We start from the raw sequence: 20,165 nt of genomic DNA, 5'->3' as shown, positions 1-20,165 counted from the left end.
AAGATGTCTGGATGGAGAGACCACTCTCCGGTTGGAAGGCTTCTGCTCAGGCGATCTGCTATTACATTGTGAGTACCCCGGATATGAACAGCCGATAAGTGGGTGAGGTTCAATTCTGCCCAATACAGAATCACACCTATCTCTCTCAGGAGACTTTGTGACTTCGTGCCTCCCTGTTTGTTGATATATAGGACAGCCGTCATACTGCCTGACTGGACTCTCCCAGCCTTGCCCTGAATGTGAGGAGCAAAGTGAAAGAGAGCTAGTCTGATGGCCCGGATCTCTAGGAGATTCGGGGATAATAACCTCTCCTGAGGGGACCAAGTCCCTTGGACCGTCATGTCCAGAAGATGCGCTCCCCAACCTACAAGGGACGCGTCTGTGGTAAGTATGATCCAAACAGGTTGGATCAGAGATTTTCCGTCCTGCAGGTGAGCCCACCAACGTAGAGAGGACCGGACTTGAGGAGACAGGGAGTGCACGGAATTTAGTCCCCTTGGACTGTGATCCCACTTGGCTAGTACTTCCGACTGAAGGGGACGTCAATGCCACAAAGCCCAGGCTACCACTTCCGCGGTTGCAGACATTAGTCCCAACATTTTCATTAGATAGCGGAGAGTTACCCGCTTGGGAACTAAGAGAGATTGGGCTGTGTCCTGTACTCGTAGCTTCCTTTCGGGAGTTAGATGAATAGTCATCGCTACGGAATCTATCATAAAATCCCGGAATCTCACAGATGTGGCTGGTTGGAGATTGGATTTGTTCCAATTGATTATCCAGCCTAGTTGATGGAGGAAGGATACAGCAGTTTGAATGTGTTGGGAAAGGATCGCTTGGGAGGAGGCTTTGAGAAGCCAGTCGTCTAGGTAAGGGACTATACACAGTCCCTGAAGTGTTAGGGCGGCTACCACAGAAACTACTACATTGGTAAAGGTATGAGGTGCCGAAGAGATCCCAAATGGGAGGGCGACAAACTGATAGTGTCTTAGAACTCCCTGAATTTGCACAGCGATCCTTAAGAATCTTCTGGACCCAGGATGGATGGAGATATGCAGATAAGCATCCTTGAGGTCCAAGGTTGCCAGGAAGTCCCCTGGCATAAGAAGATTAATAACTGACTGAATGGTTTCCATTCGGAAATGCTTCCGTCTGATAGACTGGTTGAAGAACCTTAACCCCTTGGGTATGGAGCCCATTATAACCCTAAGGACGGGAGCATTTTTTGCAAATCTGACCACTGTCCCTTTAACCCCTTAAGGACTCAGCCCATTTTGGCCTTAAGGACTCAGACAATTAAATTTTTACGTTTTCATTTTTTCCTCCTCGCCTTCTAAAAATCATAACTCTTTTATATTTTCATCCACAGACTAGTATGAGGGCTTGTTTTTTGCGCGACCAGTTGTCCTTTGTAATGACATCACTCATTATATCATAAAATGTATGGCGCAACCAAAAAACACTATTTTTGTGGGGAAATTAAAACGAAAAACGCAATTTTGCTAATTTTGAAAGGTTTCGTTTTCACGCCGTACAATTTATGGTAAAAATGACGTGTGTTCTTTATTCTGAGGGTCAATACGATTAAAATGATACCCATTATTATATACTTTTATATTATTGTTGCGCTTAAAAAAAATCACAAACTTTTTAACCAAATTAGTACGTTTATAATCCCTTTATTTTGATGACCTCTAACTTTTTTATTTTTCCGTATAAGCGGCGGTATGGGGGCTCATTTTTTGCGCCATGATCTGTACTTTTTTTTGACACCACATTTGCATATGAAAAACTTTTAATTAATTTTTTATAATTTTTTTTTTAATAAAATGCATTACAAAAGTAGGAATTTTGGACTTTTATTTTATTTTTTTCGTTCACGCCGTTCACCATACGGGATCATTAACATTTTAATTTTAATAGTTCGGACATTTACGCACGCGGCGATACCAAATATGTCTATAAAAAATGTTTTTTACGCTTTTTGGGGGTAAAATAGGAAAAAACGGACGTTTTACTTTTTTATTGGGGGAGGGGATTTTTCACTTTTTTTTTACTTTTACTTTTACATTTTTTTACATTTTTTATTACACTTGAATAGTCCCCATAGGGGACTATTCATAGCAATACCATGATTGCTAATACTGATCTGTTCTATGTATAGGACATAGAACAGATCAGTATTATCGGTCATCTCCTGCTCTGGTCTGCTCGATCACAGACCAGAGCAGGAGACGCCGGGAGCCGCACGGAGGAAGGAGAGGGGACCTCCGTGCGGCGTTATGAATGATCGGATCCCCGCAGCAGCGCTGCGGGCGATCCGATCATTCATTCAAATCGCGAACTGCCGCAGATGCCGGGATCTGTATTGATCCCGGCACCTGAGGGGTTAATGGCGGACGCCCGCGAGATCGCGGGCGTCGGCCATTGCCGGCGGGTCCCTGGCTGCGATCAGCAGCCGGGATCAGCCGCGCATGACACGGGCATCGCTCCGATGCCCGCGGTTATGCATAGGACGTAAATGTACGTCCTGGTGCGTTAAGTACCACCTCACCAGGACGTACATTTACGTCCTGCGTCCTTAAGGGGTTAAAGGGGTACTCCGGTGAAAACCTTTTTTCTTTTAAATCAACTGGTGGCAGAAAGTTAAACATATTTGTAAATCACTTCTATTAAAAAATCTTAATCCTTCCTGTACTTATTAGCTGCTGAATACTACAGAGGAAATTCTTTTCTTTTTGGAATGCTCTCTGATGACATCACGAGCACAGTTCTCTCTGCTGATGTTATAATAATAATAATGCTTTATTTATTGTTGTCCTTAGTGGGATTTGAACCCAAGTCCCCAGCACTGCAAGGCAGCAGTGCTAACCACTGAGCCACCATGCTGCCCTTAGCATACATCTGCTATGCATCTGCTATGCATCTGCTATGCATCTGCTATGCATGGTTGCTAAAATGGACAGAGATGTCAGCAGAGAGCACTGTGCTCGTGATGTCATCAGTGTTCCAAAAAGAAAGGAATTTCCTCTATAGCATTCAGCAGCTAATAAGTACTGGAAGGATTAAGATTTTTTAATAGAAGTAATATAAAAATATGTTTAACTTTCTAGCACCAGTTGATTTAAAAGAAAAAAGGTTTTCACCGGAGTACCCCTTTAACCCCTTAAGGACCAAGGGTGTACAGGTACGCCTTTGCTCCCTGGTACTTAAGGACCAAGGGCGTACCTGTACGCCCATGGGAATTTCGGTCCCCGCCGCGCGCCGGGCGGGGATCGCGCCGGGGTGACTGCTGATATCTATCAGCAGGCACCCCGCGCAAATGCCCAGGGGGGTCATTAGACCCCCCCCATGTCGGCGATCGGCGCAAATCGCAAGTGAATTCACACTTGCGATTTGCGCCGATTCCGGGTCATACGGGTCTATGGTGACCCGGTGACCCGGAATAGAAGGGGGATCGCGGGTGTCCTAGACACCCACGATCCCCCTGTAGCGATAGGAGTGAGGTGGCAGAGTTGCCACCCCTCCTATCTCTGCTATTGGTGGTCTAGACGCGACCACCAATAGCAGATCGGGGGCGGAGGGGTTTACTTTCGGTTTCCCCGTCCTGCCCTCCCACAATAGGCGGGGCAGAACGGGGAAACCGACAGGGACCGGCGCCGGAGTCCACTTACCCATCGGCGACGGCAGCGGCGACGATCAGCGGCGGCAGCGGGCGACGATCGGCGGAAGAAGAGGACCGCGACGCAGCTTCCTGGATCCAACGGAAGCCGGTGAGTTACTTAGCAACATCTGGAGGGCTACAGTCTGAGACCACTATAGTGGTCTCTAAACTGTAACCCTCCAGATGTTGCAAAACTGCAACTCCCAGCATGCCCAGAGAGCTGTTTAGGCTTGCTGGGAGTTGCAGTTTTGCAACAGCTGGAGGTCTACAGTTTGAGACCACTGCAAAGTGATCTCTATACTGTGCACCTCCAGATCTTGCAAAACTACAACTCCCAGCATGCCCAGACAGCAGTTTGCTGTCTGGGCATGCTGGGAGTTGTAGTTTTGCAACATCTGGATGTCCACAGTTTGGAGACCACTATGCAGTGGTCTCTAAACTATAGCTCTACAGATGTTGCAAAACTGCAACTCCCAGCAAGCCTAAACAGCAAACAGCTGTCTCTGCATGCTGGGAGTTGTAGTTGCGATCCCTCCAGCTGTTGCATAACTACATCTCCCAGCATGCCTTTCGGCGATCAGTACATGCTGGGAGTTGAAGTTTTGCAACAGCTGGAGGCACACTGGTTGGAAAATACTGAGTTAGGTAACAGAACCTAACTGAAGGTTTTCCAACCAGTGTGCCTCCAGCTGTTGCAAAAGTACAACTCCCAGCATGCACGGTCTGTCAGTACATGCTGGGAGTTGTAGTTTTGAAACAGCTGGAGGTTTGCCCCCCCCCCCCCATGTGAACGTACAGGGTACATTCACACTGGCGGGTTTACAGTAAGTTTTCTGCTTCAAGTTTGGGCTGTGGCAAATTTTTCACCGCAGCGCAAACTCCTAGCCGTAAATTCACTGTAAACGCCCGCCAGTGTGAATGTACCCTAAAAACACTACACTACACATAATAAAGAGTAAAACACAACATATACACCCCCTTACACTGTCCCCCTAATAAAAAATAAAAAACGTATTGTACGGCAGTGTTTCCAAAACAGAGTCTCCAGCTGTTGCAAAACAACAACTCCCAGCATTTCCGGACAGCCACTGACTGTCCAGGCATGCTGGGAGTTTAGCAACAGCTGGAGGCACCCTGTTTGGGAATCACTGGCGTAGAATACCCCTATGTCCACCCCTGTGCAATCCCTAATTTAGTCCTCAAATGCGCATGGCGCTCTCTCACTTCAGAGCCCTGTCATATTTCAAGGAAACAGTTTAGTGCCACATATGGGGTATTTCTGTACTCGGGAGAAATTGCGTTACTAATTTTGGGGGCTTTTTTTCCTTTTACCCCTTATGAAAAAGAAAAGTTGGGGTCTACACCAGCCTGTTAGTGTAAAAAAAATCTTTTTTTTTACACTAACATGCTGGTGTTGTCCTTTACTTTTTATTTTCACGGGAGGTAAAAGGAAAAAAAGACCCCCAAAATTTGTAACGCAATTTCTCCTGAGTACAGAAATACCCCATATGTGGGCGTAAAATGCTCTGCGGACGCACAACAAGGCTCAGGAGTGAGAGCGCACCATGTACATTTGAGGCCTAAATTGGTGATTTGCACAGGGGTGGCTGATTTTACAGTGGTTCTGACATAAACACAAAACAATAAATACAGACATGTGACCCCATTTTGGAAACGACACCCCTCACGGAACGTAACAAGGGGTATAGTGAGCCTGAACACCCCACAAATTTTCATTAAAGTTGGATGGGAAAGTGAAAAAAAAAATTTTTTTTCACTAAAATGCTGGTGTCACCCTAAATTTTTCATTTTCACAAGGGAAAATAAAAAAAAGCCCCCCAAAATTTGTAACCCAATTTCTTCTGAGTAAGAACATACCCCATATGTGGATGTAAAGTGCTCTATGGGTGCACTACAATGCTCAGAAGAGAAGAAGCGCCATTGGGATTTTGAAGAGAAAATTTGTCCGGAATTGAAGGCCACTTGTGTTTACAAAGCCCCCATGGTACCAGAACAATGGACCCCCCCATATGTGACCCCATTTTGGAAACTACACCCCTCATGTAATGTAATAAGGGGTGCAGTGAGCATTTACGCCCCACAGATTTTTGGAACAGTGATCCGTGAAAATGAAAAATGTAATTTTCCATTTGCACAGCCCACTGTCCCAAAGATCTGTCAAACGCCAGTGGGGTGTAAATGCTCACTGCACCACTTATTAAATTCTGTGAGGGGTGTAGTTTCCAAAATGGGGTCACATGTGGGGGGGGTCCACTGTTCTGGCACCATGGGGGGCTTTGTAAATGCACATGGCCCCTGACTACCATTCCAAACGAATTCTCTTTCCAAAAGCTCAATGGTGCTCCTCCTCTTCTGAGCATTGTAGTTCGCACGTAGTGCACTTCAGGTCCACTTATGGGGTACCTCCATACTCAGAAGAGATGGGGTTACAAATTTTGGGGGGTATTTTCTGCTATTAACCCTTGCAAAAATGTGAAATTTGGGGGGAAACACATATTTTAGTGAAAAAAATATATATATTTTTTTACATATGCAAAAGTCGTGAAACCCGTGTGGGGTATTAAGGCTCACTTTATTCCTTGTTACGTTCCTCAAGGGGTCTAGTTTCCAAAATGGTATGCCATGTGTTTTTTTTTTGCTGTTCTGGCACCATAGGGGCTTCCTAAATGCGACATGCCCCCTGAGCAAAATTTGCTCTCAAAAAGTCAAATATCACTCCTTCTCTTCGGAGCATTGTAGTTCGCCCGTAATGCACTTCATGCCAACTTATGGGGTACCTCCATACTCAGAAGAGATGGGGTTACAAATTTTGGGGGGTATTTTCTGCTATTAACCCTTGCAAAAATGTGAAATTTGGGGGGAAACACACATTTTAGTGGAAAAAAAATATATATTTTTTACATATGCAAAAGTCGTGAAACACCTGTGGGGTATTAAGGCTCACTTTATTCCTTGTTACGTTCCCCAAGGGGTCTAGTTTCCAAAATGGTATGCCATGTGGGTTATTTTTGCTGTTCTGGCACCATAGGGGCTTCCTAAATGCAACATGCCCCCCAAAAACCATTTCTGAAAAACGTACTCTCCAAAATCCCCTTGTCGCTCCTTCGCTTCTGAGCCCTCTACTGCGCCCGCCGAACACTTTACATAGACATATGAGGTATGTGCTTACTCGAGAGAAATTGGGTTACAAATATAAGTATACATTTTCTCCTTTTACCCCTTGTAAAAATTCAAAAATTGGGTCTACAAGAACATGTGAGTGTAAAAAATAAAGATTGTGAATTTTCTCCTTCACTTTGCTGCTATTCCTGTGAAACACCTAAAGGGTTAAAACACTTACTGATTGTCATTTTGAATACTTTGGGGGGTGTAGTTTTTATAATGGGGTCATTTGTGGGGTATTTCTAATGGGAAGACCCTTCAAATCCACTTCAAACCTGAACTGGTCTCTGAAAAAAAGCGAGGTTCAAAATTTTTTGAAAAATTGGAAAATTGCTGCTGAACTTTGAAGCCCTCTGGTGTCTTCCAAAAGTAAAAACACGTAAATTTTATGATGCAAACATAAAGTATACATATTGGAAATGTGAATAAAATAAAAAAATATTTTGAATATCCATTTTCCTTACAAGCAGAGAGCTTCAAAGTTAGAAAAATGCAACATTTTCAAATTTTTCATCAAATTTTGGGATTTTTCACCAAGAAAGGATGCAAGTTACCACAAAATTTTACCACTATGTTTAAGTAGAATATGTCACGAAAAAACAATCTCGGAATCAGATTGATAACTAAAAGCATTCCAGAGTTATTAATGTTTAAAGTGACAGTGGTCAGATGTGCAAAAAACGCTCTGGTCCTAAGGTGTAAAATGGCCTGGTCCTTAAGGGGTTAAGCATTAATAACTCTGGGATGCTTTTACTTATATATTTGATTCTGAGATAGTTTTTTCGTGACATATTCTACTTTATGGTAGTGGTAAATTTTTGTCGATACTTGCATCATTTCTTGGTGAAAAATGCAAAAATTTTATGAAAATTTGAAAATTTTGCATTTTTCTAACTTTGAAGCTCTCTGCTTGTAAGGAAAAAAGACATTCCAAATAAATTATATATTGATTCACAAATACAATATGTCTACTTTATATTTGCATCATAAAGTTGACATGTTTTTACTTTTGGAAGACATCAGAGGGCTTCAAAGTTCAGCAGCAATTTTCCAATTTTTCACAAAATTAGAAATACCCCACAAATGACCCAATTATAAAAACTACACCCCTCAAAGTATCCAAAATGACATTCAGTAAATTTGTTACACCCCTCACAGAATTTAATAAGGGGTGCAGTGAGTATTTACACCCCACTGGCATTTGACAGATCTTTGGAACAGTGGACTGTGCAAACGAAAAATACAATTTTTCATTTTCACGGACCACTGTTCCAAAAATCTGTCAGACACATGTGGGGCGTAAATGCTCACTGTACCCCTTATTACATTACACGAGGGGTGTAGTTTCCAAAATGGGGTCACATGTGGGGTGGTCCATTGTTCTGGCACTATGGGGGCTTTGTAAACTCATGTGGCCTTCAATTCCGGACACATTTTCTCTTCAAAATCCCAATGGTCTCCTTCTCTTCTGAGCATTGTAGTGCGCCCGCCGAGCACTTTCCATCCACATATGGGGTATGTTCTTACTCAGAGGAAATGGGGTTACAAATTTTGGGGGGCTTTTTTCCTATTTTCCCTTGTGAAAATGAAAAATTTAGGGTAACACCAGCATTTTAGTGAAAACATTTTTTTTTTCATTTTCCCATCCAAATTTGATGAAAATTCGTCAAACACCTGTGGGGTGTTCAGGCTCACTATACCCCTTGTTACGTTCCATGGGGGGTGTAGTTTCCAAAATGGGGTCACATGTGGGTATTTATGTTTTTGCGTTTATGTCAGAACCACTGTAAAATCACCAATTTAGGCCTCAAATGTACATGGTGCGCTCTCACTCCTGAGCCTTGTTGTGCATCCGCAGAGCGTTTTACGCCCACATATGGGGTATTTCCGTACTCAGGAGAAATTGCGTTACTAATTTTGGGGGGCTTTTTTTCCTTGTACTGCTTGTGAAAATAAAAAGTATGGGGCAACACCAGCATGTTAGTGTAAACATTTTTTTTTTTTTACACTAACAGGCTGGTGTAACCCACAACTTTTCCTTTTCATAAGAGATAAAAGGAGAAAAAGCACCCCAAAATTTGTAGTGCAATTTCTCCCGATTACGGAAATACCCCATATGTGGCCCTAAACTGTTTCCTTGAAATACGACAGGGCTCTGAAGTGAGAGAGCGCCATGCGCATTTGAGGACTAAATTAGGATTGTACTTTTGCAACACCTGGAGGCACACTGGTTGGAAAACCTTCAGTTAGGTTCTGTTACCTAACAATATTTTCCAACCAGTGTGCCTCCAGCTGTTGCAAAACTACAACTCCCAGCATGTACTGACATACCGTGCATGCTGGGAGTTGTACTTTTGCAACAGCTGGAGACACACTGGTTTGAAAACCTTCAGTTAGGTTCTGTTACCTAACTCTGAATTTTCCAACCAGTGTGCCTCCAGCTGGTGCAAAACTACAACTCCCAGCATATACTAATCGCCGAAGGGCATGCTGGGAGATGTAGTTTTGCAACAGCTGGAGGTTATGCAACAGCTGGAGGTTATGCAACTACAACTCCCAGCATGGTGAGACAACTGTTTGCTGTTTGAGCATGCTGGGATTTGCAGTTTTGCAACATCTGGAGGGCTACAGTTTATAGACCACTGCACAGTGATTTCCAAACTGTGACCCTCCAGATGTTGCAAAACTACAAATCCCAGCATGCCCAGACAGCAAAGAGCTGTTTGAGCATGCTAGGAGTTCTAGTTTTGCAAGATCTGGAGGGATACAGTTTAGAGACTACTATATAGTTGTCTCAAACTGTAGCCCTCCAGCTGTTGCAAAACTACATATTTCAGCATGCCCAAACAGCTGTCTGGGCATGTTGGGAGTTGTAGTTTTGCAACATCTGTAGGGCTACAGTCTCAGACTGTAGCCCTCCAGATGTTGCTAGGCAACTTACCGACTTCCGTAGGATCTAGGGAGCCGTTTTCTTCTGCCGCACGCGCCGATCTCCGTCGCCGCCCACCGATCCCTGTCGCCCGCAGCCTCCGGAGGGGTAAGTGGACGTCGGCGCCCGGTCCTCTTCGTTTTCCCCGTTCTGGCCCGCCTATTGTGGGTGGGCAGGACGGGGAAAACGAAAGTAAACCCCTTCGACCCCGATCTGCTATTGGTGGTCGCGTCTAGACCACCAATAGCAGGGATAGGAGGGGTGGCACCCCTGCCACCTCACTCCTATCGCTTCAGGGGGATCGTAGTTGTCTTAGACAACCGTGATCCCCCTTCTATTCCGGGTCACCATAGACCCGTAATGACCCGGAATCGGCGCAAATCGCAAGTGTGAATTCACTTGCGATTTGCGCCGATCGCCGACATGGGGGGGTCTAACGACCCCCCTGGGCTTTTGCACGGGGTGCCTGCTGATAGATATCAGCAGTCACCCGGTCCGGTCCCCACCCGGCACGTGGCGGGGACCGAAATTCCCACGGGCATATGGATACGCCCTTCGTCCTTAAGTACCAGCACACAAGGGCGTATGCATACGCCCTTCGTCCCCAACAGGTTAAGTCTATGATCATCCTCAAATCTCCTGTGGCTTTGGGAACTAGAAACACGGGAGAATAGATGCCCGCCCCTTGATCTTGAGAGGGAACTTCCTCCAAGGCACCCTTCTGGAGATATTCCAGAATATAGGCTTTCAAAATCTTTTGTTTGCTGGAAGGAAGAAGTCTGGTTCTTACGAATTTGTCTGGAAGAGTATCCTCCAGATCCACTTTGTACCCTTCCGAAATAATTCGGAGGACCCAGGGATCTTGGATATGTGTCCTCCAAGCATCTAAGAAATGGTGGAGACGTCCACCTACAGGAAGAGACGGGAAGGGAAGTGGGGATAGAATGGGAGCACTGGCTGGAATCCAAGAGTCTTATGGAGGCCCGTAGTCAGGGTGCCGAAGATCTTCCACCCTTGGAACCCCTGGGGCGTCTACCGCCCCTTTGCTTTTGGGACCCCCGATCTTTTTGGGATCTGGCTTGGGAGCCAGATCTGGCTCCATACCTTTTACCTCGACCACGAAAGAACTGCTGAGGAAGGGATTTCCCTTTCCGATCAGACAGTCCCTCAATAATGCGGTCAAGCTCAGTTCCAAAAAGAATGCCAGGCTCGTATGTCATGGCACGCAAGGTGTGCTTAGAGGAGGTATCAGACCTCCATGGCTTCAACCATAAGGGGCGACACCCCGCAGAGGAAAGAGCCATGGTTTTAGCGGCCAACTTAAGCTGTTGAGGGGCGGCATCACAGAGGAAATTGATGGCTAAACTAGTCGTCTTACAAGAGGCCAAAATGTCATCCCTAGAGATCCCCTGGTCTAGGTCAGACTGAATCTGAGAAAATCTATTTCTCAGAAATTTAGCCACCTCAGAAAAGGCTATCGCCACAGAGGCGGACGCCAAGGCTTATGGTCCATGGTATCCTGGAGGCTGGAGCCATCATCAGAGGGTACCAAGGTCCGTTTGGATAACTTAGAGATGGCCAAATCCACCTTGGGCACAGGTCCCCAGGAAGATACCTGGTCTTCCTGCATAGGGAACATGCTCTTGAAATGCTTGGTAAGCACGGGACCCTTCTCTGGCTTTTTCCATTCTGTCTTCATTAAAGACAGCAGTGACTCATCCGCTTTAAAGGCCCTAGGCCCCTTAGAGGCGGAAGTAGAGGCTTCACCCCCTTCGGCATAACGGTCCCCCAACCTGATAGACCTCAGCAGCCGCTGTGTTTTCTCCGGAAAGAAGAAGTACTGGAACTTGTCTTCTTCCTCAGATGAAGAGGACTGGGAGTCATCACGGGCTGCTTCCCCAGACACTTCCATCGATCTTGGAGGCGAAGATGGTCTTGAACGCTTCACAGATAAAATCTGTTTTAATTCGTCAATGGAAGCTCCCATGGTGTTCATGTTTGAGGACACGAAATCTTTGACCCAGACCACCATGTCCTGGATAATGGGTTCTTGCTGGGTCTGGTATCTGTCACGGCACGAGGGATAGCGAGAAAACTGATAGTTGTCCTCAATCACGGACTGACAGTTGTAGCACTGCAAGTGCTTCCTCTTGGAGGACGTTTTCTTTAAAAGAAACCTCCCGGGAACCATCAGCCGATGACATGCTCTGTAAAATATGAGCAGTTTAAAAATGGGAAGGGAAAAAAGGAGAAACTATGTTAATCCAGTAACAAGAGCTTTACCAAAAGCACAAAAAAGGCAGCGAAAGATCTTTTACATTGATCTTTGGTATCCCATAGGATAACATACAGTAGATCAATGATTCTGCCGCTTGACTGCTCATGCCTTGCTCTCAGGCACAAAGCAGTCATTCGGCGATCGGACACCAGGAGGCAGGTAAGGGGACCCTCCTCGTGTCCTACAGCTGTTCGGGATGCTGTGATTTTGCCGCGGCGATCCCGATCAGCCTCCTGAGCTAACCGGCAGCAGTTTAGTTTCACTTTAGACACGGTGATCAACTTTGAACGCCACGTCTAAAGGGTTAATAGGCACGGGTCCTGGCCATTGTTAGAGCCATGGCCGTGGCACCGCGTTATAGAAAGGGAGTGGACTCAGGGCATACAGGTACGCAATGCGTCCTTAAGTAGTTAATCCCCTACCTAGACGACTTCCTGATTGTAGTCCAGTCCACAGATATCTTAAAGGGGTACTCCTGTGGAAAAAAAAATTTAAATCCACTGGTGCCAGAAAGTTAAACAGATTTGTAAATTACTTCTATTAAAAATCTTAATCCTTCCAGTACTTTTCAGCTGCTGTATAATACAGAGGAAGTTCATTTATTTTTTTAATTTATTTTCTGTCTGTCCACAGTGCTCTCTGCTGACACCTCTTTCCATGTCAGGAACTGTCCAGAGCAGGAACAATTCCCCATACCAAACCTATCCTGCTCTGGACAGTTCCTAACATGGACAGAGGTGTCAGCAGAGAGCACTGTGGACAGACAGAAAATAAATTTAAAAAGAACTTAGCGGCTGATAAGTACTTAAAGGATTTAGATTTTTTAATAGAAGTAATTTACAAATCTGTTTAACTTTCTGGCACCAGTTGATTAAAAAAAATGTTTTTCCCAGGAGTACCCCTTTAAGTCAGCTCTGCAGAAGTCCTTTTTGCCTTTAGACAAATAGAATCTCATCAAAGACAAATCTTTTCATAACCACTGTACTTACCCTTAGAGAAGCCCTATCCAGGTTGTGTCTACTGACATCTTGCATAGTAGCAGTGAAATGTGCCCAATTCACATCCCGAGAGTACAAGCAACCAGTCTCGTCAGCTAGGATGGCCATGCCTCTTCTCTAAAATCAAAAATTTGTCATGTCTTCCAAAGGGAAACCCAGATGGGTGGACTACTGGTTGATCTTCTGAAGGTTTTTCCCATCTGCACACAGGATCTTTGGAGCTCAGGCAGAGAGTGACCATTGGGTTCTTGTTCACTTCTCTTACCAAGGCCCTTCTCCCCCTATTAGTTTGATAGGGCAGCCAGCTCAACATAGTTGGTCTACTACGGCGTGTTATAAAAACAAGGATTTCATGAAGATGGTGGATGAGCCTGCAATTTGTTTTCCGGCCGTACCCTGGTCCCCATTACAGAGATTACAAGTATCCATGGATGCCAGCCCTTGGGGGTAGGGAGCTGTTTACAATCAGTCCACAGGTGATCTCCTTCCCAGATCCTTTCATCATCAAATTACAAAGAACAGTAGTTCTACATGCCATCTCTTACTTGATTATTCAATTTCATTGGAAAATTTTGTTATTTACTCAAACAACACCTTTAGATTACCCTCTGGCAGTAGACATCTTCTCTCAACCTGAGCAAAAGAAAGAGCCTATGCCTTTCCTCCTCTTCGTTTAATTTCTTGGATCCTGAAGATAATAAAACAGAATCATGAGTTGGTCTTATTAATAGATCCCTTTTGGCCACAAGGGCCTAACAATGGGTGTCCCCTTTGTGTTGGAGGTGTCAGGCTGGCATTGGCTCCCTCCAACATATTTTTGGGGATTGCTCTGCATTGAGACACTTTTGGTTGGAGGTCCAATCTTTAATAGCTCGGGTTTTGGGAATTTGTCCTCCCTTGCACGCGAACACATACCTTTTAAACCTCCCTCCTCCCGGAATGTCCTCCACTTTATTCAAATTACTTTTACACATCCTAACGGCTTCCAAATGTCTCATAGCCCGTTGGTGGAAGCGCTCAGATGCTCCACCTATCCAGGCTCTAATTGAAAACATTAGGGAGGTTCGTAGGATGGAACACCTGTCAGCTGTTATGGAGAATAGGCTTTTTTCCTTTCAGAAGACTTGGAGACTTTGGGAGGAGTACGAAGATTCTATAACTTCTCAATGAACAGTCATGACCATGCGAGACCTTATTCTTTTCTTTTCTATTTTTCTCTCTCACCCCTTTGTAGGACTATGTCCTTTACTTGTACTTCTGTACTGCTATATAATCTTTTTTTTTCTCTTATTCTTATGTACAATACCATTTCATTGGGTCCTTATGTATTGTATTCATGCAATCTTAACTGGATTTATTGTACATCCTTCTTTATTTATTTTATTTCCCTTTTTTTGTATGTATAAATGGAAAAATTCTCCTAAATAAACAATTATATATAATGTATATATTATATAGTGTTGCTCGCGAATATTCGCAATTCGAATATTATTCGCGAATATCGCATATTCGCGAATTCGCGAATTTCGCGAATATAGCGCTATATATTCGTAATTACGAATATTCGTTTTTTTTTTTTTTTTCTTCACAGTACACATCACAGTGATCATCCCTCTCTGCTTCCAGCTTATGTGGTGTAAAGAAGGCTGTAATACTACTGTGTAAGACTGACGTGCAGAAATTCGCATATGCGAAAATTAGCACATGCTAATTTCCGCATATGCGAATTTTCGCCGCATGCGTTAATTTTGTATATGCAACTTTTCACATATGTTATTTTCGCATACGCGAATATTCGCATATGCGAAAATAAAACGAGGGTATAACGAATATGCGAATATTCGCGAATATATGGCGAATATTCGTCCATATATTCGCGAATATTCGCGAATTCGAATATGGCCTATGCCGCTCAACACTAATATTATATATGGGTCCTTCCAGACAGAGAGGATCTGTTATCACGGTCCAATTCATCATCCACAGTCTTCTCATCTTCACTTGACAGCTTGGATACTGAAAGGATGATCTATCTTAAGAAAAAGGGGGGTTTCTGATGAAATTATTACACCTTATTAGGCAGTAGAAACAATATCAACTTCCATCAGATATCAGAGAACTTGGTAGTTTTTCTATGTTTTGCTGACCACTCCATAGATTCCCTGCCAGTGCCAAGTATTCCCCTGAATCTCATTACTCCAATCCTATTACTCTATAGGCACAAATCTCTGCACTTAGTTTTCAGTTGTAAACTGGCAGAGGATCCTTTTGTAAAGAATTTATCAGGGGATCTGTAAAGTTAAATCCCCCTTCAAAAATAACATTACCCTCCTGGTCTACCCCTTGTACCCTTAGATGTACCCTTAGATTTAAGATTCTTATGTTTTCTCTCAGCTTTATCCACAGCTAGAAGGGTAGGAGAGCTCCAAGCTCTTTTCAGTCTTTTTTCCTTATGCTAAAACTCTGGTTGATAAAGTAATAAAAAGACCTTGCCTTTTTTCCTTCCAAAAGTAGTGTCAAAAGTAGTGTCCGAATTTCATTAAAACCAAGTAATAGTACTTCCATCTTTCAGTTCAAACCCAAAAAATTAGAACAAGCTTTTAATAACCTTAATGTCAGACATTGTCCTTTAAAATATCTGGACTCTACCAAGGACTTTCACCTATCAGAGGATCTTCTTATACAAATTTTCAGGTCAAGGGTAAAAACTGCTTCAAAATAGTCTATTAGTAAATGGATCAAAGCTTGCATCTCCATGGCCTATGTCTGTAAGAATCAGACTCCTCCATTGTACTTTTCTGCTCACTTGACTAAAGCAGTTGAGGCATTATGGGCAGAGAAAGAGTAAGCCTACCTTAAACAGATATATAAGGTTGCCACATGTTCTTTTTGGCATTCCTTCCTAATACATTACAGATTACAATTAAATCCTACTTCAGATATGTCTTGGCCGCAAGGGTTTGAAGGCTATGGTCCCTCCCTAACTTTACTCCTAGTCTCCAGGGGTGTTGTCATGAGCGGAATGGTAAAGATGAATTACTTACCGGTAATCTGTTTTTCTGTAGCTCATGAAAGCACCCCTTACTTATTCACTCCCAAAAATAAATAAATCAAACAAATAAATAATTAAATATATTAAGAATAAATTCCCATGTTAGGGCTCCCTGTCAGAGTACTTTCCTATGAACTGAGCTGTGGCATATTTTTATATCCTCAGGTTTCCTGTCCTGTAGTGTTGCTCGCGAATATTCGCAATTCGAATATTATTCGCGAATATCGCATATTCGCGAATTCGCGAATTTCGCGAATATAGCGCTATATATTCGTAATTACGAATATTCGTTTTTTTTTTTTTTTTTTTCTTCACAGTACACATCACAGTGATCATCCCTCTCTGCTTCCAGCTTGTGTGGTGTAAAGAAGGCTGTAATACTACTGTGTGAGACTGACGTGCGAAAATTCGCATATACGGAAATTCGCATATGCGAACATTAGCATATGCTAATTTTCGCATATGCGAATTTACGCGCGTGTTAATTTTGTATGCCAATATTCACATGTTAATTTTCGCATACGCGAATATTCGCGAATATGCGAAAATAAAACAAGAATATAACGAATATGCGAATATTCGCGAATACATGACGAATACTCGTCCATATATTCGCGAATATTCGCGAATTCGAATATGGCCTATGCCGCTCAACACTACTGTCCTGCGGTGGGAGGTCCTCTCAAGGCGTGCTGTCATGAGCTACCAAAAAACAGATTACCGGTAAGTAATCCATCTTTCATGGATTGAATAATTAAAAATGGGGTTTACTTCAGGGAGATCATGTCAAACTAATCTTATTGATTTTTTTTGATTGGGTGACTATAATAATAGATGGTGGATGTGGAGTAGGCATCACTTCTAGATTTTAGTAAGACTTTTTGACACTGTCCAACATAGACTTATCAATAAACTGTGAGTATGATTCCCATATAGTTGAATTGATTCGGCAGTGGCTAAGCATCAGACAACAGAGGGTTGTACTTAATGGAGTATATTCAGAGCAAGGTCTTGTTACCAGTGGAATACCTCAGGGATCTGTATTGGGACCCATTTTGTTCATTATTTTTTTTTGTGATATTGCAGAAGGTCTCGATGATGAGGTATTTTTGCTGATGACACAAAGACTTTGTAACAGGGTTTATGTTCCTGGCAGGGGCGTAGCTAGAAACCACAGGGCCCCGATGCTAAAAATTGTCATCGGCCCCCCTACCCATACCCCCCCACAGCCCCCCCCCCTCCGACGACCAGCTTTCCCAATCCCTGACGACCCCCTTACTCGGCCTAAGCCGCACAAAGATACCAATTAATATGGAAAAAAAAACAACAGGAGGTGCGCCCCTAGTGAAGACCGGTTACCAGTTGTGACAAAGTGAAATCAAAGATGGGTTCTTACTAGGGATCGACCGATTATCGGCACAGCCGATGTTATCGGCCGCTATTTAAGTTTTTTTCCGTTATCGGCTTCTAACCTGCAGATAATGCGCAAAACAAGGCATGCGCACGAATCGCGGGACTTCAGTCCCGGCCCTGAACTTCAGGCCGGGACTGAAGTCCCGCGATTCGTGCACATGCCTTGTTTTGCCGTGCGGAGCAATTGCCTGACAGCTGACAACATGGTGGAGAGGGAGCTGTCAGCTGTCCCGCTCCTCCACTCCCTCACCTTTCTCACGCTGCTTCATTCTTGCAGTGGGAGTGAGAGCCGCGGGGACGCCATCCTTGGCAGGCCGGCGTGATGACATCACATCATCGCGCCGGCGCCCGGAGATCACATCCCTGCAGCTCTCACTCTAAGTACAAGAACGTAGCAGCGTGAGAAAGGTGAGCACTGCTCGGGCGCTGTATGGATGGATGGGCAAATTATAAGTGAGGGGGGCAAATATAAGTGAGGGGCACATATCAGGGGGGTATTATATGTGAGGAAATCAGGACAGGGGGGATTATATATGGGGGCACACGACAGCCCCCCCTGTCATGTGCCCATATAATGCCCCCTGACTTATAATACCCTCTGTCCTGTGCCCCTCACATATAATGCCCCATGTCCTGTGCCCCTTACATATAATGCCCCCTGATGGGGCAGGACATGGGGCATTATATGTGAGGGACACTGGACAGGGGGCAATATATGTGAGGGGCACAGGACAGGGGGTATTATAAGTCAGGGGGGCATTATATGGGCACATGACAGGGGTGGGCTGTCATGTGCCCCCACATATAATCCCCCATCATGTGCCCCTCATACATAATACCCCCTGTCCTGTGACCCCCACATATAATGCCCTATGTCCTGTGTTCCTCACATACAATGCCCCCATCATGTGCCCCCACATATAATGCCCCCTGACATGTGCCCCTCATATATAATGCCTCATGTCCTGTGCCCCTCACATATAATGCCCCCTGTTCTGCACCCTCAGGGGGCATTATATGTGAGGTGCACAGGACATGGGGCATTATATATGAGGGGCACAGGACAGGGGGTATTATAAGTCAGGGGGGCATTATACAGGCAGGGGGAGAGAAGCAAGTGGCGGCGGCGGTCCCTGGCACCGCAAAAGCCGCTACAGTTCATTGATTTAAAGCGCCCGCTTTAAATCAATGATCTGCAGCGGCTTCAGAGGGGGGAGCAGGAGAGAAATAGCCGATAATTTATACCAGAATATCGGTATAAATTATCGGCTATTGGCCTTAACCTCCACAGATTATCGGTATCAGCCCTAAAAAATCGATATCGGTCGATCCCTAGTTCTTACCCCTAGGTTTTGCGCTCAGGGCACAACACGTACAGTAGCATCTGGAGAGAAACAGGCGGACCGCTGCCACGAGGAACTTCCCGGTGTGACGTCAGTCGAACCGGTGGAAGGGAAGTGGCAGGATATTGGGAAATGGATTCCTCTCAAGAAGTTGCTGGTCCCCAAATATTGTAACAGATGTTTGCAACGCGTTTCAATCCCGGACAGGGATCTTCGTCATCTCTGCCTGATGAAGATCCCTGTCCAGGATCAAAACGTGTTGGAAACAAATAAACATCTGTTACAATATTTGGGGACCAGTCAGGAGAAAACACAATGATATCAGTGACCTGAGTGACGTCTTCTCTGCTGTCTTTCCTTTTCTTCCTCATCTGGTCCAGACGCCAGGACTTCTTCCAGCTCCATCTTCTTTGCAGAGTCTGGTTCCTTAATTTGTCAGCAGATCCTTATCCTCTGTATGAAGACAATAATCATTAGATTTCTGCCAAATACTGTACCACCTGAATATAATACTGCACCCCCTAAATATAATACTACAAACCACTACCTCCTGAATATAACCCTGCCACGCACTGCACCCTCTAAATATATTATTGTCACACACCGTACCCCCTGAATATAATACTGCCACACACTGTACCCCCTGAATATAATACTGCCAACCACTGTACCCCCTGAATATAATACTGCCAGCCACTGTACCCCCTAAATATAACCCTGCCACACGTTGTACTCTCTAAATATATTATTGCCACACACCATACCTCCTGAATATACAACCACCCACTGTACCCCCTGAATATAATACTGTCATATACTGTATCGCTGAATATAATACTGCCACACACTGTACCCCTGAATATTATACTGTCACATACTGTACCCTGAATATAATACTGATACACACTGTACCCCCTGAATATAGTCCTGCCAACCACTGTACCTCTAAATATAATACTGCCATATACTGTATCCCTGAATATAATACTGCCACACACTGTACCCTGTAAATATATTATTGCCACACACAGTACCCCCTGAATATAATACAGGTACACATTTTACCTCCTGAGTAAAATGCTGCCACACACTGTAGCCTCTAAATATAACCCTGCTTTATGCTGTACATTGAATATAATATAAATCTTCCTCCCGATTCCTTTGTTTCCCCCTCTTTCCCCCTAGACTTGTAAGTCCTCTTCATGCTCCCCTGAACTCCCCCCTACATTCCTAAGTCCTTTCCCATGTAAATAACATCACTTCCCTACCACCAAAATACAGTCCCATGTAAATAACATCCCTTCCCTA

This window comes from Hyla sarda, chromosome 1 (genome assembly GCF_029499605.1).
Source record: "Hyla sarda isolate aHylSar1 chromosome 1, aHylSar1.hap1, whole genome shotgun sequence".
NCBI classification, from domain to species: domain Eukaryota; kingdom Metazoa; phylum Chordata; class Amphibia; order Anura; family Hylidae; genus Hyla; species Hyla sarda.
Note: the sequence above shows the minus strand (reverse complement) of the source record.